The 23,989-nt window shown below is 37.4% G+C and overlaps 1 long non-coding RNA gene across 2 annotated transcripts in view; it reads right to left on the bottom strand.

The window, feature by feature from the left end:
- The window catches only part of LOC138240767 (uncharacterized), a 48,658-nt gene that overhangs the window by 20,036 nt on the left and 4,633 nt on the right, over window positions 1-23,989 (bottom strand). The window contains exons 2-3 of one of the 2 annotated variants that reach the window (XR_011190005.1): window positions 20,464-20,637; window positions 8,839-9,347 (exon numbers count right to left, since the gene is read on the bottom strand). This is a non-coding gene — a long non-coding RNA (uncharacterized lncRNA). Of the gene's footprint in view, window positions 1-8,838; window positions 9,348-20,463; window positions 20,638-23,989 lie in introns of those variants that run through there. The other variant, XR_011190004.1, reaches the window with a different exon arrangement.

Below are 23,989 nucleotides of genomic sequence, written 5' to 3'. Positions count from 1 at the left end.
GGAAAATCTGATCATGTTTCTCTATAACAATAATAAAAAACATTGCCACACCCGGACTGTTAAGCCAACGCATTAGCACGTCAAAGCCCATTGAGGAGCTGGGCGCAATAACTGTTTTGTCCCTTGATTTACTGATCTGCATTAATTACAGAAATCGAGTTCCTGCTCTTTGCAGGAACCTGGTCCTGCTGTCGCCCACAGAACAGAGGCTGCCGCAGAACCTGGCGCTGCTGGAGCAGCACTGTCAGACCTGAGCGCTGACAGTCAATCTGGACAACACCAGAGTTATGGTTTTCCAGAAAAAAAGCCAGACCCCCATTAGTCTTCCTGAGATCGTCGGATTATGAACGAATAAAAGCATCTTATTAAAAACGCGTTTGCGTTTGTCTGGGTATTTACTTTGTAATCTGTGGTTTACATCTACCGTATTGTTTTGAGATGCCACTTTTAAAGGTGATATGTAAAATAAAGTTTTTTATTATTGTTATAGAGAAACATGATCAGATTTTCCCTGGTTCAGAAAAAAGACGATTAAAATCTGTAATCTTTCCACTTACAAGAAGTTTCTGCTTTGTGCTAAGACATTAATGAGTACAACCCCCCTCTCTGCGGGAGTGCTGGCTATGACGAATTAAACCAGTTTTAAAATTAAAATTAAAAATTAAAATTCCATATAAATATTCAATACTACAACGGGCACAGTAAAGACGTTTACTGTAAATCTTTCTACGACAGACCAACGGACCACGAGTGCCCCTGTCGGTCAGCCAATCACGTACCGCGGTACCACGCGTCTTCGTGCGTCACAATGCGCAACGCCGTAACCAATTATCTCCGGTACGTGTGTGTACCGCTCACTTTGAATGGCTGCATCTGTATGAGTTGTTAAAAGACAAACTAGCAGGCTGCAACTTAACTGCCCCGCAAGGGGAAGACTTATAGAGACATTCTGGAGGGAATGGGAAGTAAGGAAATGTTTGTGTTTGTCTAAGAAGTAATAATGTGAAAGATTTTCTCCCCAGAAGGGAATGAGAAATGACTATAGGGGACTTTGACTGTTTTAGGAGACCTCCACTGTACGAAAGTTTAATTGTGAGGTTTATGATAAGAGCAGGGGTGTAGTAGATGGACCCTTACTCTAGAAATATGAGGTATGAGTTGGTGGAAAGGGTCTATCTAACTACTAGCCTTTGGCAACTTATGATCAGATTTTTGTACTGTAAATGTAGAGTGAGGGCTCCTCTACTACACATGTGTAGTTATTGGTGGAAGGCTACTATCAAGGATCTCTGGTTGTAAGAATGTGGCCCAGATGGAAATGTGAAGGTCGATACCAGTTGACATCATTGAGGGTAAGTTACACCTGGGAGCAGGATGTTCCAGGAGTAGTGCTCATGTGTTGTGTCCTAGTTAATGATGAGGTGTTTTTGAGCCCCACTCTTGGTGAAAAGGGGAATAAACTGTACAGAACAACGAGCTGTAATGGGCCTGTCAGTCACTGTGAACCTGCCTGGATTATGCCCTTAAATAGATTGATGTTAAATAGATAGGATTTGCTCAATGAATAAAACCCCCTAGTGGACATTGTGCAATAGTTAACCCCTGATTCAGGGAAATTATATGATAAATCTGCAAATTCCCTTTTATTATATAGTACAATACTTCCCAACTACACTACTCATCTTATCCTACCTGCATAATTGAAATTATGATCTGTTTAAGTTATTATAATGCAACTGTTGCAATATTTATTTTCCTGATAACAACAGATAACATTATGGAACAGTGATAACATTATGGCTGTATTTCATTTTCTTTCGATTTAAAATAAGAAGAAATGCTTTCTTTTTTAGAAATGTCTCATTTTCCTCAAGTTCTTTTTGAACATCAGGGTAGTATTAGTTTACAGCTTCCATTAAAGACCTTTTTTATCTAAAACAAATACCTATACAAGATGGAAACAATGCAGAATTTTTTTGCAGCTACCAACTTGTAGTGTTTCAATACCAACAATGATAAAGCATTGTTCTAACACTAAAAATTTAAAACACTCCTTAGCTTCAGCCTTGCATACCGCCAGAAAACTGACTGGAAAGTTACTTTGATATTTTTTTATTTAAACTTGGATCTTATTAAGAAAGTAAATACAGTACTTTTGCAATACACTGTATATCACGGTTCTTACAACAATGTTATTTTCTATATTACATTAATGTGTTTTCTGAAATAAGGTGTTACACATTTTAGTTAATACAAATTTTTAAAAGAGGTGGATTATTCTTTAATCAGTGTTTGCTAGGCACAGAGAAAAGGTCTACGGTTCACAAACTCTTCAAGTGGTAAAGAAAAATAAAAAATTCTAGTCCCCCTCCCCTTTTTATAGGGGGAGTGAAAAGATAGGAAAAAGGTAAAAGAAATAGTCCCAGCTGTCCAACACTGGGGAGTGAAACACTACAATATTCTTGTATGATATTCAACTGCATTGTTTTCTACCACAATTTAAATAACTGTGTAGCAGTTAATCAATGTTTCATGCTCTCAAAAAATTATGTACAGTAAATGTGGGGAGAAATGGGGTTGCTCCTACTGTCTTTAAGTGATCTGAAATGAAGTGTCTGGGTGGTAGCCTTCAGCTCTGATTGTTCCAGTTCACCAATGATGCAAGAAATCAAGGAACAGAAGGACTTTCTTTACTTTTCATTCTTGGATATTTCCTGCCACTGTGCAGAAAAATTTGGCTACAAGTCCGACGGTGTCTATTAATACCTTTTCAGTTGGTAAATAGTCCCATTACAAAATTTTCTAGAAGTGTAATTCATGATGAATACGGTGACCCCAACCAAAAAATGTCAAAGATATAAATAACTCACTTGTCTTAAAAATGTTTCATAGCATAATTTTCAAAGCAGATTTCATTCTTCAAGCTCTGTGACATTGGCCCCCATACAGACAGCACAAATCTTCTGTGCTGTCTGTAGGTGAGCCAACTTCACGGAGCTCATTCTTTATATTCATGGTTTGTTCAGTCAATAATCATAGACTTTCAAATTATATTCAAGCTGACTTTTGGCTTTTTTTCACAGGAAATCACTTTGACTGATATACTGTTTTATTACCCTCATAGGTGTCCTTATATAGCCATTCTATACAAGGGTCACTTGTGTGATGTTTTTAATAATGTTTTGGCTTAAAACATAAGACAGAAAAGCAGAATCAAAGTTATTATATAAATTACTTAAATATAAGTATAATTAAATATTTTAGTCACACAATGTGGGAGCAGCGTGAGGTCTTCAAATTTACAGTACATTGTGCTATTTTTATTGCAAAGAGGCTGTGATGTAAATTACAATTAATGTAACGTTACTGTGTAAACACAATCCAGTTTAAATCCATTACAAAAATAAAACATGAGCAAAACAAAGGTAATCTAAAGGTTTGACTCAGCATTGTTAATTACTTACATCTGTTTTGTTAGGAACCACACTTTGTTTGGTATACTGAACTGAAGCTTTAGAAAGAAACCTAAATTGTGTGCGTTTGTCTTTGCTCACTCCTTGATATATGTGCCATGTAAATTTAAAGCCCAGATTATCACAGTGGTACACTTCTCTAAAAAGGCCTGTACATTAAATGGTCTCCAGGCGATGGCTATTTATAAAAACTGCTTCAGCTAAACAGCTCACACCAGATCAGAGCATTAAAAGGCAGGCAGATTGTTTTCACAGATGAGACAGCAATGCTCTTTAGAAATTCTAAAAATTGTAATCAGGAAAGAATAACTGATTTACTACAATAACAAATTAAGTATATATTAAAATTTCAATCTAGTATTTATTTAAAAGTTATAACCTTTAGGTTGTGAGTTATAGTAGATTGTAACCTGTTTTCCACTGAATATTTTTTCTTCCCTAATTTAATTATGTTAAGTATAATTTCATCAATCAGGTTAATTTTTTGTGAAAGACACATTTTAACCTATTTAACCATTACAAATTCCCAACATAATGATATTTTCATCTTTATGACTTGTTCCTCAAGATTCATGGGTTGAATGTACGCAATTGTGGCATTTGTATAAAAGGTCATGTCTAGATTATTTTTCTAAGGGGTATCATTTAGAGCAAGGTTCTCTAAATGCCCTTGGCATTGCTGGATGATTAATTCAATTAAAATTTAAAACAGTGTAAACTCTAGAAAACTTGTATTCTTCTGAAGGACCTAAACCTTTCACATTAAACTCTTTAAGGAAATTTAAGGAGTAATGTGTGCTGCTTTACATTACATTGCATACATCTACAGTAATAAAGCCAACTAAAGTGACAGTTGACCATCAAAGTTCTGTCAATCTTCTGAAATTTAAACATTTAGGTACTGCTGAGAGAAAAAAAGTTTAAAAGGAGTTTAAAACACATTCACAAGGAGGTCAAACTGTAATCTTGCACACTTCCATCTGCTTATGTCTAAATATCATTTGCTTAGAAGTATTGTTGTCACAAGCATCCATCTATCCATCTAATCTTCACTCTTACAGCAACTCTCTGACTCATCTTTCATTAAGGCAGGGGAAGTTCTGACAGAAAATAAATCATCACATGAATGAATCACACCTCTTCACTGCCTTAATGAGGATTTGACTGAAATACTAGAATAGTTAGGATCTTGATCTATGGTGTTTACTGTACATAGAGTATGCCAATGTAAAATTATTCCATACTTCAATGCTCACTATCTCATGCTTTCACGCATTAATGAAAAATGTGAATATGATTATTTCCAAATGAACATGAGTGTTGGAAACATTTTTAATATTTTCTGTTTAATATGAAGATAGGGGATTCTTTTGGAGGTGCAATAGAGCTGATCTCTGACCAGCACCATCATTTCCTCAGCCAGGTGAGTTAGAGCCAGAGTACTGAGCATGCTATCTCTTATATTCTCAATTCATCATTATTAGAATTTGACTCAACAACTGAATGTTGAGATTGCATCACATACAATGCTTTGAATTTTGTGAAGATGCCATCACACTCGGAACCAAATAATGGGAAGCGTGTCACTTATTCTTTAGGGTAAATGATCTAACCTTGTCTTTCAGACTTCCTCCAGGTCATAGATCTAACATGTTGGTCACCTCCAGTGAAAAATGACTGGGTGAGCTGGGACAAGTTTTTACACTGTTCCACTGACACTATTGCTTTCATATTTTCTGTTACACCTGGCTTCTTGTACTCTTCCACTTGAATCTCCAGTATTCTGTCATTTCAATAAACTCATTGCCTCCTAATTACCATATTCAGCAAAATAACTCCATTAACGCCAGCAGCCATATCACCCTGCAACTCACAACTAGCAGCCCACTGAAGCTAAGCAGGTGAGAGCCTGGTCAGTACCTGGACGGGAGACCTCCTAGGAAAAACTAAGGTTGCTGCTGGAAGAGGTGTTAGTGGGGCCAGCAGGGGGTGCTCACCCCGTGGTCCATGTGGGTCCTAATGCCCCAGTATAGTGATGGGGACACTATACTGTAAATAAGCGCCGTCCTTCGGATGAGACGTAAAACCGAGGTCCTGAGTCTCAGCGGTCATTAAAAATACCAGGGCGTTTCTCGAAAAGAGTAGGGGTGTAACCCCGGCGTCCTGGCCAAATTTTCTATTGGCCTCTACCAATCACAGCCTCCTAATAATCCCCATCTATGAATTGGCTTAATTACTCTGCTCTCCTCCCCACTGATAGCGGATGTGTGGTGAGTGTTCTTGCGCATTATGGCTGCCGTCGCATCATCCAGGTGGATGCTGCACATTGGTGGTGGTGGAGGGGAGTCCCCATTAGCCCTGTAAAACGCTTTGAGTGGAGTGTCCAGAAAAGCGCTATATAAAGTGTAAGCAATTATTATTATTATTATTATTATTATCATTATTATTATTAATACAAGAGCCAGCGGAGCATTAATCTCAGTTTGACTTTAATGCCCCTTCTCCATCTTCACATTAAACAACATGACTCACTTTTTCTCCACTGAATACTCATTGACAATAACCAACTTTTACTGCTGATCCCATTTAGCCAGGGATACAGCTGTTTAAATAAAGTGCACCCCTGACACAGCAGCATCCAGTTTGTCATTTTCTGTCCCATCATACATTCTTAGACCACTCGTCAATCAGCTGATATTACAGACACAGGGAGTATTCAGGTTTTAACCCATAATCATCTAGTATCCAAATCTCTCATATCTCCCCCATTAGCCCTGGTTCAGTTGCCCCACACTGTTCCTCCACAGCACGTTCACGAACTTGAGCCCTTCACACAATCTTCCAAACAGGTAGATTCTACTAAATCTACCAAACCAACCTACTGCACCAAACAGGCACATGGACAGCACCTGTGATGTCCCTCAGTACAGACTTAAGCTTTATTTTCTGGAGTATTCTTAACTCACAGAGTCCCACAAGCCTGTAAACTATTTCAAACCATTTCTAATGGAAGCTCTCCTCAGTACAGCTCTCATTCAACCTTTTCTTAACAGCCTGGAGACCAAATTGAGTGCCTCAATCAATTTTGTTATCCTTGCTAGTCTTATATACCTCTTAATTGGCTCAAAAGAGTAATTCCACGCAGAGCCTATCACACCAACCCCTTTCCGTCATTAGTTATTCAAGACAGCTGTGTTTCATTTTGCACGCTCTCTCTGTTAACAGCTGGCCATCCCAACATTTAAAACAAGAAAAAGTTTTGTCCTGTCTAACCACAAAAGGTTTTTGCACATTTGCAATATCACTTAAATGCTTAGTTCCAAACCTAATGTAGGGTGTGAGTTTTTTTTCATTTCTATAATAAGCTGCCTTTGTGGAGTGATGGGATATTGTTGACCCTTGGACATTTTATTTCATTTCAGCCTCTTTGAATATAAACCTTTTTCAAAGTTTCTGTTGGTCTCATTCCTAACTTGTTTCCTCCTTGTTTGGCTGTGCAGTTTGATAAGATTTGCTGATCAGAAATAAAAGGCTTCCCCTAGATTTCACTAGTTGTTTTGAGAGCTCCATGATTTTCCGATTTGAAACTCACTACCTTACTCAGAGATCTTCCAGAGGTGTTTTTATTCTTTAAATTTGTGAAACCCTATTATTGCACACAGAAACAGGAGACTCAATTAATTGAACGTCTCGTTATGGTAATTTGGTGCACCGAAATTAATTTAGGATTACCACATCAAAGGATTTGAATACTTTTGCAATCATTATGTTTCTTTCTTTAAACATGGTTACAAATGAGATGGCGTTGTTTGTCCTCTTTAGCCCATTTCTCGGATTGTAGTTAACTGATCCAAAGATCTCATCCAGTCACTTTTTGAAACATACAATGGTATCAGTTTCAACAACTGGGAAGCTTGTCTCATTCTTTCACAACCCTCCTGTCCTCTGTTTTAAATGCATTTTCAAATAGTTTCCTATTTTCTCCTCCAGTTTGTTTTTCACTATTTATTCTTATTCTTTACACTGTTAATTTTCTTCATGCTTTCAAGAATTTTGAATACTTGAATCAGGTCTTCTTAAAGTGTCTTGTGTATTCAAGACTAAAAAGGTTCAATCCTTTCAGCTTGTCATTGTACTTGGTTGCTCTTTTCTGCTCCAGAACAGTAATGTATATATTTAACTAGGTCACCAAACTTATATCAAGTATTCTAAATGTATATTATTATTATTACAATATACAATTTAAATTAAACTGTTCTTGATTTACATCTTACACTATTAACTACTGTATATGCTAACATTTAGTTATGTTCAGATTATACTGAAGCTGTACTTCAACTCCTCTTATACAACCTGTGAAACAGCACATTTCCACATTTTAGTGAGTACAGAAGAAGATGCTATTTTTCAAAATATATTCTAAAATATATTTTTATCAGTTTTGAATGATAAACAAAATTTAAATCTCAGTAGGAGAGAACAAAAAAAAAGATATTTGGAAGGCAGCCTTTTGTCAACTCTATAATTTGTGTTGCTTTAAATTACAGATATTCTTAAGCATTTTATCTAAACAATATACCAAGGACTTGCATTTTGCAAATGGGAAAGAACCTTGAGGGAATAATCTATAAACAGCTGAAGCAGAAGCACAAACTTGGTTACACATTCTGCCCTGCAGGGATATGTCAAGTGAATTTTCCATTCAAGAAAAGCTGACATGGGTAGAAGGAAAAAAAATTCTCATAATGTCACTGCAATATTAAGGACAGACATTGCTGAACTTTCAATGAGACAAAGAACAAAAACCTTTGCCAATGCTAAACACACATCAAGAAGGAACAATCATTGCCCTGTGTATTTTTCATAGCATGTGGGTGAAGGCCAGGCCATCCGCTCCAGCATAAAATGCATATAATTACAATAGGAAATATACTGTAGATAGAAAGATTCTTTGAGTAATCTGGCATTCATAATGTTTAATGTTTCCATTATTGCTGTGCATTTCTATGCCAAAGTGCTAGATGATTTAAATGTCTCTTTATTTTCCAAAACAGCAGGCATGTATGAAGAGAATTTTCCTGAACCATAGGTTGCATATGCTGTAACTGAGCATTTTAAACAGACGCAGTTAAAGATGCAGTGCGTCATACTATAGAATCCTAAAACAATGACAGAGGCTTAAATGTAAAAACCTGGTATATATTTTCATTATCTCAGTATTATAAGTAGTTTTCATTGTTATCCATTATACAGAATGTGTCATTTACATATTTTATGGTAATTATATAAAGTCACAGACAAGGGTATTTACATGCTTTTTAGGAACAATGATATTCATTAATTCATTTAGATTGGTAAATACCATTTTATTAAACTTTAATTGTTTATCACTGTTATCTAAAATGTTGTAGACATTGACTCTCCCTGTATGAACTCAATTCATGTGGAATTTTACTACTACTCAACAGTTTCAATCAGTGTTTCACAAACTTTGAAAACACAGCATGATGTAGATTTCAGATTTTAAAGTAAGTTAATGTATAACTTCATTTTAGTTAAGGTTGTCAATAACTTTTTTCAACTTTACAAAGTAAATGCAAAAAAATACTGTATATGTATGTAAAATGAATGTTAAAAACAACAGGAAGAGGTACTTGGAAGAGGTAAGAAAAGCCATTTAGCAGATGAAGAACAGCAAGGCTTTTGAAGCTGATGGAATCCCCCTTGAAATCTTCAGACAGGGTAGAGAGGGGGTCGTGCCACAGCCCCATGCCATAGCGTTGAGAATTTGGAATGACAAGGAAACTCCAAATGACGTCAACAGTGCCATGACGATAAGAAAAGAGAGTTTAAGAAAGTCCAACTGGGACTCCACTGAAGAAAAAAAACAATTATTGGAACACTCCTGAACACTCTGCTTTTACTTACTGAAGATCTCTTCCCAGAATCTCTGCAGGTTTAGACCTCAAGAAGCACAACTGACATCATATTCAATGCTTGCCAGCTGCAGGAAAAATGCTGGGATCAACATATATCTTTCTACATAGCTTTGACTCAGAAGCACTCTGGAGAATCCCTCTAAATTATGAATGCCTACTGAAATTTATCACTGTTCTTTGCTTACCCCATGATGATACATGAACAGTAACCTTCAGTAATGGGTCCATTGCAGACTTGAGCTAAACATGAGAGTTAAGCAAGGCAAATTCATTTCCCAAACATCATTCTCAATATTCCTTTAGACAGTTTTTGCATCTGACAACTGACAAGCTTTAAGTGACTATTTACAACATCAGACGTAATCTTCTTTCATAGAAGGCTGACATTGACAAATAAATCTAGTATTTCACAACTGTGCAAGTGCAGCCTTTTGTTGCGTGGGGAACTAAGTGTTCCAAGTGACTGACTGAACGGAGTTGAGATGTGGGCAATGTGATATACCTCAAGACACTGAAGACAATATCAATTTTACCAGAGGAAAGTTCTTTGAATAGTCAGAAGACAAATGCAACAACATTCGAGTTATATTACAAGCAAACACCAAAAGCACTGAAGCAATAACCATCCAACATGAGCTTTATTTAGCATGCCATGTTGTCATGAATATCTGATTTCAAACTCCTGAAGCAAAAGTTACTTTCATTCATGGCATACAGTTAAGAAGATGGTAGAGAAAGTGTTTTAAAGATGTCAACAAGAATTTGTAGGAAATGATTGTCCATGCCTACCTGAGACAGACAAAGAATGTGCTGCAAGAATCTCGGTGTCACGGACGTCCAAAGGGACTAACCGTGGGGAGCAGGAGAGCAGAAAAAGACCCATATGCGTAGCGGCGAGACGGGAAAAAGGCCCGGGCTCATTAGTGCAAAGAGTTCAGGAATGCCATATAGAAACCTATGCCCTCAGGGAGCGGACGTGGGGCGCCCTGGTGCTAGGCGGGTCTCAGGACATCCGAACGTCAATGCTGAGCGAGGACAGAGTGCAAGACCCGGAAATATATAGCCCAGGGGAAGGAGAGGGACAGGAAGGACAGCAGACCGGAAACTAGGGACAGGACAGAGAAGGAGCGCCCTCTGGCTGCAGAGGGCGTGACAGTCGGCTCTTCAAAACCTTATGGTGAATGTAAGGCAGCATGTGGAGATGGAAATAGCAGAAATACTTTATTGTGGGCTAAAAAGTAATCACAGATCACCATTCCATTCAACAAAAAAACATGTCTGACCTGCAATAGTGTCTGTTGTTCCCAGGACAGACTCATCTGCAATTTTTGGATCGACAGATGAGACAGTTACTATGAAGGATTGCAGAAGAAGTGGATTTTTTCTGTTGTGAGGGTACTACTGATCAAGATACAGCAGCCTTGTCTGGACTACATTCTGCAGAAGCCTTTGAGGATTAAGCTGTGCCTGCTCTCAATCACCTGACCAGTTGGGGGAAGATGATTGGTCAAGTGAATATTAAGAGCTGCTGTGTGAAAGATCACCAAATAAGAGAAGAGGAGAAATGACCAAGAACTTTACCAAGATGTGAATACTTGATGTTTATTTCTTTTCCTGTTTTGAAGTGACTCTATGTGAGAACCAAGATCCTGTGTGGGACTGTATTTAGTTTGTTTTATTAAAAGTTTCAGGGAGAGGCTAAAGATTGTTATAAGCAGTGTGGTAAGCAGTTTAGCTGCCTGGCTAAGATACAGAGGAACTGAACCATTTAGTTGGTGATTCAAGAAGAGTTAGGCTTTTGTTTAGTTTGTTGTGTTGGTTTGCGGGTGCTGGGATCCGATGTTCACTCACTATTAATGAAGTGCACAACTCCCCATTGGGTTTCACAAAGTATAGAAATTCAAAGTCTGTGCCCAATTAAAGTAACCAGGGACACCGCCTTCTACAATGTGCATTTTTGTGAATTAAACAAATATAGCTCTAGTCTAGTTTTTTAGATTGAATCCCATGTTTTATACTGACTTATCTCCCTGCAGAAAGGCTATCTGAATATCAAGTGAATTTCTTTACAACATAAATATTAAAAACCCTACCCTCCTCAACAGTGTAACAATTACAGTAGCTTTGTGTGTTACCTTTTTATCCAGATATCTTGTGTGCTGTATATGCATGTAAAGACAACTGTCTTAAATGTTGTAGTAAAAATAATAAACAGTTCTTTGATTTTTAGAGCACTTATTTACTTAGAATATTTCACATTAGTTCACAGTTAAATGCCTATAGAATGTCTTACAGTATATGACTTAAAGGTCATGTTTTATCCCTGTTAACAGCATGAACTCTTATATGTACCAGTGAGCCTTCGGCAAGTATTATGTACATATTGCTAATATGATACAATTTAGCAAAAACACCCAATATAGAAATGGATAGTTTTTCCTTCATTTTGGTCTGTGATAGGTTTGCTTATTTTTTAATAAAGAGATGCAGTAATAGAAGACAATGAGAAAGTGTTTGAGATACTGTAACAATATATCTTACTTAATCATATAACCACAGTACAAACCACACCAAAAGTAGTGACTCCAGCGGTGACATATTTACATAAAAATAATTATTAACATTTTGTCAAAATAATTTCACAATATAACAGTTTTTATGGAAAACCTCAACTGGCTGAATAGTTTTCTAATGTTCATGGTAAGAAGCAAAACCAAGATAAACAGGAATTCCAATCATGCTCAAAGGGCATGTAGAAGATGTCTAATACTACATGCACAGATTATTCCATTTTAAAATATTCTTGAAACAATTTCACTAGCCTGAAATATTTATCATTAACCTAATCTGATAACCTTCTCAGAGAGAATCTTTATGTTAAGTTCATTCACGCAATGAGATGCAGTGTATTTCATAAAACCGGAAAATGGCAAATATTCAAGCAGATTCTAGCTGACATTTAATATTTTAACATTTCTTTATATAAGGCTTTGTGACATCCCAATCCTTCAATTTACAATAAGCTTACTGTAGCATTACAAACTAGATCGCAGCATAGCAATGCCTCCATACTCCTATTTGCAAGTTGGAGAGCAAGCTATGGTGTTACCTTGTTTATAGAATAATGAACAGTGTATTGGCAAAGATAAAGAAGGTTTGCTACAGACCAAAAATGTTCACATTACTTCTAGGCCCATGGCCACCCTGTGTGTTGGATAATTAATGAAGTGATCATGCATATTCCAGTTAATGAGATGTTTTCAGGCATTGCAAACGAAGCCTGGAGCCATTTCTCAGTCATGCTTCACAGCATCTCATTATTCCAATGTTTAATAGTCTTCCACTATCTTAGGAATTTAAAAAGAGGAAAAAACAAAGTTAGGCTCCAATATACTTACAGTTTAGTGTCACACAGCTAATATGTGAGCACATAACTATTACAAAGGCAAATACAAAATGTAGTTAAAAGATTCAAAAATATAAATAAAAAATATGTAAATTATAAGAAATATAAAAAGGTTATGACATTATACTGTAGTGGGCGCCGTCTGTCGAATGAGATATTAAACCAAGGTGCTGACTCTCAGTGCTCATTAAAGATCCCCGGGCATTTCTTGAGAAGAGTAGGCATTAACCCCGGTGTCCAGGCAAATTTACCGTGACTTCCAAATTGTCCCCATGTATGATTGGCTTGCACTTGCCCTGCGATGGACTGGCAACCTCTCAAGTGTGTACCGTGTCCTATGTTCGTTGCTTGCCGGGTAGGCTCAGGCTTCCCGCGACACTGTATGGTATAAAGCGATTTGGAAAATTACATGTCATGACATAAAAAGGTTACAAATAAATAATAAATAAGTCCATTCAATTTTATCTATCCATCCATTTTAACAACTTCAGCGAATGCACAGAGGAGGCAGGGCCTATCCCAGCAAGCAATGAGAGCAAGGCAAATTGGATGGGATTTCATTGCATCACAGGACACACATGGTTTTATTTGCTAACAAATAACTACTTAACTGAGAGTGTTAAACATCAAACAGCAAATCTATAACCCATTAAGCTCACCAAGATCACTTTTCTTAGTATAATAATTGTAATGCTTTGAAATACTTTGCCAAACCACTGCGGCAAACACTTCAGGTTTTTGACTATTCTGAGGTCTTTTAACTTAATTTCTGTCTTCAGCACATAAAGTTGGATTATCCAATGTTGTCTAGTTTTTTTCTCCTGATGAACTCCTTGTTTGCATTAGCTATATGTTTAATGTTATTGTCATATTGCTTGTTAAAATGATCTGTCAGCTTGAAATGTGTACTTGTCACCTCTCGCTTTCAGCCTCACCGCTGGCTAGCAATGCTTTTGGCAGAATTGTGAAAAGAGAGCTGAGTGCATAAGTCTCTTCTGTCAGTACATAGCCTCTCCACATCAAGCCCTATGCAGTGGCTCCTTGTGGTGACAGATGGTGACTGGGTACCGTAAGGCCCCAGGCTAGACTGCAAGGAACTTGGAGATGGTTTGGCCCCCAGTCGTGCGGGTGTGATTATGCCCTGGGCCCCACAAACCAAACCCCCAACTATGGTTGAATAGTTTAATTGCCTCAGTGCTCCTGCAAGCCATGTTAGTGCCAAACATCGTGCTCTGCACTCCTTTGGACTACACTGACGAGGCCGAGAGGGGGACCCTAATGATTGGGCAATCCACAGTCTCCATATACTTTGCCCAGGTGTCCTGGAGAGGTTACTCCAGTGTCACTGATCATAGTGGCAGAACAACATGGGGGGCAGCAGTTCCAAGTAATAAGCCCACAACGATTGGCATCGTTAATTATCGTATTCCACTGGTCAGCTACCACCCACCTCAAGCTGGGCCCCAGCTAGTAAGGTGCTGACCCACCACAGTCTGCCTGCTTCTTTGGGTGCATGGAGCTTAGAAAATAGACTTGACAAGCAGACTGAAAACACTACACCAAGCAAACATAGAAGCATTAAAAGATCATCAGTTCTGTGCCTAGCAAGTTGGAACATCAGGACCATGTGTCCAGGCCTTTCCAATGACTCAGGTAAAATAGACGACTCTAGGAAAACAGCCATTATCAACTTAGAACTCAAGAGGCTTAATATTGACATTGCTCCTCTACAGGAGGCTAGGCTCCCTTCAGATGGTAGCCTTCGCGAACATGACTACACTTTCTTCTGACAGGGAAGGGACTTTCAGTGAAAAACTGTGCTTCCTGCCATATAGCCACCAACTAGAGGCTCAGAACACATGGGCAACATGAAGTTTTGGTCGCTGGCACCAGTTGGACATGGTCATCACTAGGAATACATCACTAAGTAACATCCTAAATACTCGCACTTACCACAGCACTGGCACTTTTCAACCTGGCATGACTCCGGGTGAAGGTTCACTAGGTTTAGATCAGGGAAATGCTGTTTGCCGATGACTCATCATGGGTCAGGAAGTTAGCAGTGCTCCAAAATATTCATCGGGGGACACACCCTTGAAGTCATGGAGGAGTTCACCTACCTTGGCTCCATCATCACCAGCAGCCTGTCCTTAGAAGTCGAACTCAACAAACGCATCGATAAAGCAGCAACCATGATGGCCCACCTTTCCAGGAAGGTCTGGGAGAACCACATGCTGACTATCAACACTAAGATAAAGGTGTACCAGGCCTGCGTGCTTAGCACACTTCTGTATGGCAGTGAGACCTGGACCTTGTACACCCGGCAGGAGTGTCGCCTCAACTCCTTCCACCTTCGCTGTTTAAGGAGAATCTTGGGGATCACATGGAAAGATCGTGTGCCCAATAAAGATGTTCTAACCCAAGCGCACATCCCCATTATGTTTGTACAGTATATTGTCTCAGCAACACCTATGCTGACTCGGCCACGTCAGCCAAATGGAAGATGGTTGAATACCAAAGGACTTGCTGTATGGTGAGCTGGCCACTGGAATCAGACCTGCTGGCAGACCTACTCTTCGATACAAAGATGTCTGCAAACATGATATGGAGGCTACCGATATTGACCTTGGAACATGGGAAACCATTGCAGTGGACCTAAGAAAGTAGACGCAGGCTGTCGAAGCAGGCATTGGGAGGAGCAGTCAAAGGAGGTACAAGATGTGGGAGGAGACGAGGGAGTGCAGACCGCAGAGGGTAACCCTATCCCCTTTACTGCCATAGTTGGAAACTGCAACAAGGCCTGTTGCTCCAGACTTGGTCTGTACAGTCATAGCAGGCAATGCCAATCTAAAAATGGACTAATCATGGCACAAAACTCCATTGCCTCTTGAGACAGACAGATGCCAGAGACAGAGATTGCTTGGTGAAGCACGGCCCAATAAAAGTTGAAAGCATTTTCTTCTATATGAGGAGACAAAACGTTTTTGTGAACGGTTATTGCCTCACAGGGACATACAACCAAATGCTGACTTTTTCAGTTTTAAAAGCACTGAATGAAGATGAGTCTCAATTACTAAAAGAGAAATTACTGAAACTGGAAACAAAATAGTTTTTTCAAGAAATGCCCACTAATTTATTCCAAAGCCAACCAATTTATGACAATAAATCTTAATTAAAAATAATTAAATTAATTGCTTAGACACTACGCCACTTTTCACAAATGTAGATAGAGGTGAATTTATTATTTTGATGGTTGAGACATCTTCTTGCAAATTTGACACTCTGCAGTAATGAACATGTAATTTCATATAATTATGTAAAATTAAAAGACATAATATTCAGTAAAGAAGTTTCACAAAATCACAGAAGACATGACATGCCAGTTCTCTTGCTTTTTACAGTCATAAACTCCTTACAAATAGTTATTTTTTTTCTCACTGGAGTGACCATGAATTTCATATTCTTAGATATTCTTTTTAATCAGAATGGCTTTTGCCACTTCTTTCTTTCTATGTTTATATCTAAATTCTGCAATGGGGAACAAAGCTGTCTACACACCCAGAAGTAATACAAAGGGATAGGTTTATTCTATTTATGTCTTTCTATTACAGGTTTCATATAAGCTTTAGCAGCATTTACTATTTTAATATTGATTGATAGTTGTTTATTACTCTAACTAAGGATATTTACTTTCACATGGAATCAGCTCCAATTGTGTAAGAATTCAAAGTAATTCGAAAGTTCATAGTAGGCTGTACAACCATTCTCAAATATGAAGGTAGAACTTCTCTAAAACTTAATTTAGTATGTACAAACACTGAGGCACTTTGAAATATAATGGATAAGCACATACAAAAGGAACATTAGTATAAATGTAAGGAGACTATAAATGATAATTAATAATAAGGATCAATATAATGTTATTGATAAAATAGAGCTCTTTATCTTCTTTATAATACATTCTATACTTAATATACTCACTGTAAATTGCTTGTCTTGTTGATGTAAATTTGTTTGAATAGTTTTATTTATGTTTGTAAGAATACAGATACTTGGACAATTTCCCTTTGTAGTTGTCTGTTAAAAAAATAGCCTTTTAGCCCGTTGGTGCAGGATATTACTTTAAATCCCCAAATGCCTCTGGTTTTCCTTATCTGGACTGATTCCTGGGCTGCAATATCTTATTTATAACATGGTGCCCAAAATTGGTTTCCTGAGGAAACCACTGAATTTGACCTGTTCTTCAGTTTTACAGTATGCCAAGTAGTTTGAATTTGATCTGGATTAATTTGTTCTGGATGAAAAATGTACTTTTTATACTAATGCACCAATGCTGTTTATTCTCACATGGCCAACAGCTGCTAGATCATTGCTTCCCTTAACCAGGAGCCTGTCAACTCTTTGGATGATATCAATCACTGTTAATTTGTGGAAACAGCACACTAATGTTGTCTTGAGGTCCCTACTGCAAAATTTAGTTGCAGTGCCCTGGAGAAAGGAGTGTTTAGAAACCATCGCTTCTCTTTTTGGTTTCCTAACAGTGCTGAGAACACAGTAGTTGTAGTCAATGTTTGAGATTTCTGGTCAGCAGTGGAAGTGTCCTGGCCACCTGGCCTCCCACATGTGATTTTGAGCCCTGAAGTGGGACAAATCTGTTTGGCAATGTGAAGCAAAATGGTATTGTTTGGATGCATTGGTGAAATTTATATTGTTTCACCACCTGGAACCACTGTCTTCACAATCTGTTTCTCTGACAGTCCAGAGTGCACACCTCCCTGGAGGCTGTTTTTTTCAATTCTTCAAATCCCTTGGAGCTCTTATACGCTAGGTCCTTCTCCAGTGCATTAACCTTTTCATTCAGTACTTGGTTTTGTGGCAGTTTCCACAAATGTAGTTAAGCTGTTGGTGCGACCCCCCAATACTGCACATATCACACATGAAGCTTTTTGAAGTTTTTACTATATATTTTACCTGACGTTGAGAATGTGTTCTTGGAGAAGAGCAACAGCACAGCTGTTTAAGTGCTGTCAGCCTTCATGCCTATAAGTTACAACTTTTCAGTTCTTTTTTGCAACAATTTGGCTTGCAAACTATTCTCTAAGTGTTATGTATCATTGTGGCCAATATTCACACCTCATCTATAGCAATAAAATGTTTACAATGCCTTTTAAAATTAATTTTGCAAACAAATTAAAATGTTGGTTACAAACTCAGCTACAGTATTTGACAAACAAATATTTACTCCATTCTTAAAATGATCTTCACCTGGCTTGATTGCTCTCCATCTAAGCTCTTTCTCAAAGTTTCTCTCTCTACATCTGTTTTTTCATTTGAATTCAAAAGAAAATGCCCACACTAATTTGTAAAACTTTTATTTAAAAGATGTGAATCTTTAGCAGTTTAAGCTACTTTATAGGTAGGAAACAAAGGCTTAACATGTCATTATGTCACAGCATGACACACAAACTGATATTAATATTAAAGGTTATATCCCCAAGACATTAATAAACAGCTGTGAAGGTTATGAGAAACTGTTCTAGTGCTTGTTATCTTCTGTCAAGGGATAATATTATTTTTATTCCAGTACCCCAGTAAGCATGTCTGATTAAAATTGGTTTGCATTGATCATAAATGTAATTAGACAATGTGGTAGGTAATTCATATCAGAAAAAAAAAATATTCCATTTAGAAAAAAGTCTGTATTGGAAAAGCATATTTACACCATTTCAATAGGCACTTGTGTATTATTCTATACAGTAAGTTCACCACCTTTCCCTTTTATCAAAATCAATTATACAAACTGTAATCCCTGAGTCCCTTCAGGGGTCACATTTTTTCTGTGCGCTACCTTTAACATTAACTAATGATATGGAAATTTTGTGAGCACTGTGAAATTTAAGTTTTTTGACTAAACTATTTTATGGAAATGTAATGAAGTTCCATTCATTTTTGTTATTGCCATGGCAACCAGTGTCCCTTCTGAATTTCCATCCACGACCTAGCTATCTTAAATGAAAGCCATGCTTGTCTTGATAGCTCAAAATATCCCACAACATGTCTCTTTTTATAGCAATTTTCATATTCACAATTTCCAGTTATTAATTTTATGGTAATTTTATACAGTAAATGTTCCTTTATATCAAGCATAATCCCCAATACCAAAGCTCACCATCCATCTCATAAAGTTGTTTATTCTGAGTAATTATCATGGTAATACAGATTCTGCCCTGAAACTAAAGGGATCAAGGCATGGGCAGGACAAAGGTCCATCACATGGTACATACAGGTATGACTATATATAGTATATCAAATACACACGTAAAATCACACAGGGACAATATAGATTCTAGTTAACCTAGGCAACATGTCTTTAGTAGAAGGGACGAAACTAGGTCACCTGTAAGGAACCAACATGAGCACAGAGAAAACATGTTCCTCAGAGAAGACCTTCTTGTCTGCAATTGAACCCAAGATCCAAGAGCTGTAAGGCAACAGCATTACTTGACTCACAGCCATGCAATCCAATACAGGGTTGCAAGGGAGCCGGAGCCTCCCTCTATAATACCATTTGATTTCAACTTAAAAAGCTCTGTTCTTTCACTTCTTTTTTGAAACTGTACTCGTGTTTGTGCTTGTGTGGGTTAAAATTTGCTGAAACTGAGATGTCACATACTGTATATATGCCCCTGTACACTGAGAAAACAAAAAACTAAATAAGAAACAGGACAGAGAATAGGATTGTACTTCAGTTTATGTGATGCAAATATATCAATACCATTTTGCTTATACACTGTTAATTGTTCTCAGTAAAATTGTGGCAGCTATTTGTGTTCTCTGACAGTTATTTGCATTTACTGTATATTTCAGATTTTTTCCAGTCGCTTATTAATTCATAATTCACTAGTATCCTTTGTAACGTGAAATGTTAAAGTGTATAGAATACAGTTCATACTCAATTCCTGTTGATTTCATTATTCTTTTCCAAAAAATATTTGTAGATGACCATTTCTGTGTATTTGCTCTTCAGTAAAATGCAACGTATTTATGTGGAAATAAAAATGATAGTGTAATGCTCCTATTATCTAACACATAGCTCTTAGGTCCTGTCAGTTCTTCCCATGGAGACTCTATTATTTTAATCAGACATTGGCTCCATTGTCTACAGACAAAAGAACTGATATTAATATAGGGGACTGACTGACTTCATTTGTTTAACTGTGTTTAAATGTAATCAATATTTCATGAATATTTCTTTACATATACAATTAAATCTTAGGTGTAGTAACAAGGCACATTATTAAACTAAGAATTAACTGTTATCAAAGATATCTTATCTTTTTTGTGCCTTGACCAGGCCTACATATAAAACACAAGGGATGCAGCTGAAAAGGGCCATTCTGATAAACAGTATATCCTGAGTATTTAACACAGAGCAGGACATCATGGATTGGAACCATTCTCATCCTCCCTAATGATAAACTCTCCGACATTAATATCTGAGTCTGCTCCACCAAGTGAGACCACGCAAGATCATAAAGAGTCAAATATTACAGAACTCTACATTTGACTAGTTGCTGATCTTGCCTTTCTGAATGTTTTCAAACCTTTCAATGTGTAAGTGTGGACCAAGAGAAGAAGATAGTACCTGAGATACTGCAGCAGCCCTTTGGGAGTCTGGTGAGGTCTGATCAGCAGCAGCAAGCAGGGGTGTCTTGTCCTCAAAAAGAGGTGAACTGAGCAGTAAGAGGGCGAATCTCCCTCTGGTGCAGCAGCATTCTCTTGATAGAAGCTGTCTATGGACTACCACTATACTCTAGCCCTGTGGAGGTAGACACAGATGGGAACTTGTCACACTCACCTTCTCAACAACAGTTCATGGTGCAATCTATTTCAAGTCAGCTTTGGGACAAACAGACCCTGATCTACTTTGACTTCCTCCCGGTAGTTTCAGGGTTAAGGGCCCCTGGGTCAGAACAGGCATCCGCACTGTGGCCATTCTCACTGGGAAGGGTTGAAGGACTGCTTGAGAATCCTCTTGAGGGCCCTTGCAGGCAGTATAGTAATCACAGCGGGGGTGGTATTCCTTCACATCCTGTTGGATGCATCCCCAGTGTAAGGCCTGATGGATTTGATGGAGGGTAAGGTTATCCTAGGGGAGACCATGATGCTCTTGAGGAACACTATATTTCAAAGCTTCTGGAACCACTACCTGCCACTCCATCTCAGGGGTGAATTGTGATCATGGTCACTGAGCCCAGAGCACCTTTGGAGAGGGCAGTCGACAGGCCATTTCATCCAAGGTGGGATGCTAACACCCACTGGGCTTCCTGGAGATCTAGTTTTTTTTTTTGTTCTCCTCCTACATAAGTATTGCAATCTGGGAACTCACAGGAGAGAGGGGCTGGTGTTTATTTTCCACACAGCCTGGGTCAGCTCTAATGTGTTAATAGCCACAATCCTGTTAGAGACAAGCATTCTGCCAGGTGAGTATCCTTGACTTACAGTAATTCTACCATTAACTTGCCAAAGTGATGTTCATTCATCTTCTTCCCATCTTCCGTGCTGTGCCCTTTGGGTCAGAGTTGATAAGAATCCCACTTAAGTGACAGTAAATGCTACAAAATTTTTAATCATGTTGTAAGAAGCTAGGAATTCAGGTTTTAAAACATATTGTCTTGAAAACCTTAATGCTGCATATATTATTTCAATTTTAAAATAAACGGGATTGAAAACATTCAAGTACTTTTTGTTTTGTTTCCAATATTATACTGATATGATGTGAAATAAATATCATTTGCCCAGGGATGACCTACTATTTAGAGTTTCCTCTTTATGTTATCTGACTGTACTTTCTATTTTGAGGTTTCACAAATAACCGCAAATAATGAACTTTATTCATGTTTCTTGAAAATTTAATGTGAGGCATGATTTTCAGAAATCATTACAAGCAAAAATTCATGCCTGTCATGACTATTCGTGACTAGAAGAATGATAAAAAGGCAGGCAAATGTTTTTGTTGAAAAAGTATTACTTGTAGTGCATTCCTGCCAGAAAGATGAATGATGTGCTTTATAAAGTCTGTAAATACTGTGAAACAATGTCCATGGACAAAAATATCACACAGAAACTGTGCAGAAAAACATAAGATAGCTGTGCACTGCATACATGCAGTATGTTTGACAGGGAGACCCAGAAACATCAGGCAAAATTATGGGGAAGCTACTGTATAATCAAGTGCTATGGCAACATCCTGTGACAGTAGCTCTCATGTCTGCAGTTCTTGCACTCCAGTTAGAACAGTTCGTAACCCCATAAAAACTGCTGTTTACATACAGTACATGGAAGTTTATATGGAAATGCTGTATTTTAATTATTCCTTTGTTTATAGAGCACAACCAAGACATAATGTCATATTTTCTCTACACAGTCAAAGTCTGTTATGTTTTTGGATGTAGCTACATTTTGGTGATAGATTATTTCTTCTATGCCTGTAATTCTAAATAAGAATATTGTTAGCCCTCACTTGCACTGTTTTGAAATAAAGACTTTGTCATCCTTTTTATGGATGAGTGCTGCTTTAGTATTTCTCCAGTCACCGGCAATTACCGTTGTCGAGTTGGAAGATGTTGGATGTTTAATTAGCAGTCTATGAATAATATATATTGTTTCCTTAAATAAAATTTGTAGAATACCATCAGGCCCTTGGGATTTATTTATACTAAATGCTTCTAATAGCCATAACACTTTTATTTTAATTATAATGCTATTTAAAGCAGAACATCATCTTTGCTCAGCATGAAGCATGTTATATAAATTGCTGTATGTCTGGGTAAGCACCTGAGCGAAATATGCATTTAATATATCTATTTTTTTCTTTTCCATATTTGTGTCTTATTACATATCATATCTGTAATTAATTTATTAGTTTGGCATTAATCATTTAGAGAGCGTTTGAGCTGCAAATTAGTTTGAACCCATTTATATTTAAATAAGTCAAAAATTGGTATTATTCATTAGATATTAGACAAGACAATACTGTGCTATACAGATTCTACCACATAAAAGGGTCATTGTTGTCCTTAACATTAGTTACAGTATAACTACTAATACTTTATAAAAATAAAATGTAACATTAATAAGAAGAAAATTATTCTGCTGCCTTGGTGCAACACTGTAGAGAGTCCAGTTTCCCAGTGTTTGGAGCTGCATATAGAGCACTGAAAGACTGAAAGTCTGAAGACTGAAAATAACATGTAGGTGTATAGGGAGTAGAAAGTTCACATAAAACATAGTCTTGTTTGAATTATTCTATTGGATAAAAGACGGATGAATATAAAAATAAGTTGTTTAGTAATTGTCAAGTTTTTATTTTAATATACATAAATATAATTTCTATTAAAAAATTAACAGACCATCTGAAATATACAGCAAAGTGGTTTTGCATCGCTGCTCCTTGTGAGCCTATCCCTGAATATGTACAGTACTTGTTTATCTGCTTGCTGCTCTGCTCTCCTGCCTGATCCATGCTGACTCCCCAGCATTTCTTATTTGCAGTTTCCTGACTCATCTATTGTTTCTGGGCTCCTGCTGCTATCCATTTTACAAGAGCTCTTCACAGCACCTGCCATCATACATTTGCTAAAATCTCACTTATTCTTGCCTGACTGCTTCCAGAATGTTCCTTTTCTTAGCATTTCCAAACATACTGTAGCTCAGAACTCTTCTTTTAACAACCATTTACTGCCACTAAGGCTTATATATTTGCAAATATCTCCTTGCAAAAAAAATATTTAACTGTTTGTTGTTCCACTGTCTTCTTTAGCTTGCTAACTATTATAGTTTACTGCCTATTAGGTTGCAAACTTAAGCACCAGATCACTAATATTTGAAATAACAAGTCAGCTTTGCTGAGTTAGCTGAGTTGTACCCAAATATGAAATCCAATTTTTAGTTCTTTTCACGTTTTTTCTAGTTTTATGCCTTTTCAAGAGCAAATGTTTACAAGCAGGTGCATAATTATATTTCTTAAATGCTTAAGAATACATTTAATTATAATATTGCTTATTTGGACATTTGTTAAATACCACTCTCTCTACCTATGGACAGTTCCATTCTGTAAAATTCAACATTTCATGTTAGTATCCTACTTGTCCCTAATTTCCATCCTTTCC

This window comes from Lepisosteus oculatus, chromosome 7, assembly GCF_040954835.1.
Source record: "Lepisosteus oculatus isolate fLepOcu1 chromosome 7, fLepOcu1.hap2, whole genome shotgun sequence".
Classification (NCBI taxonomy): domain Eukaryota; kingdom Metazoa; phylum Chordata; class Actinopteri; order Semionotiformes; family Lepisosteidae; genus Lepisosteus; species Lepisosteus oculatus.
Note: the sequence above shows the minus strand (reverse complement) of the source record. Positions and strands in the feature narration are given on the sequence as shown.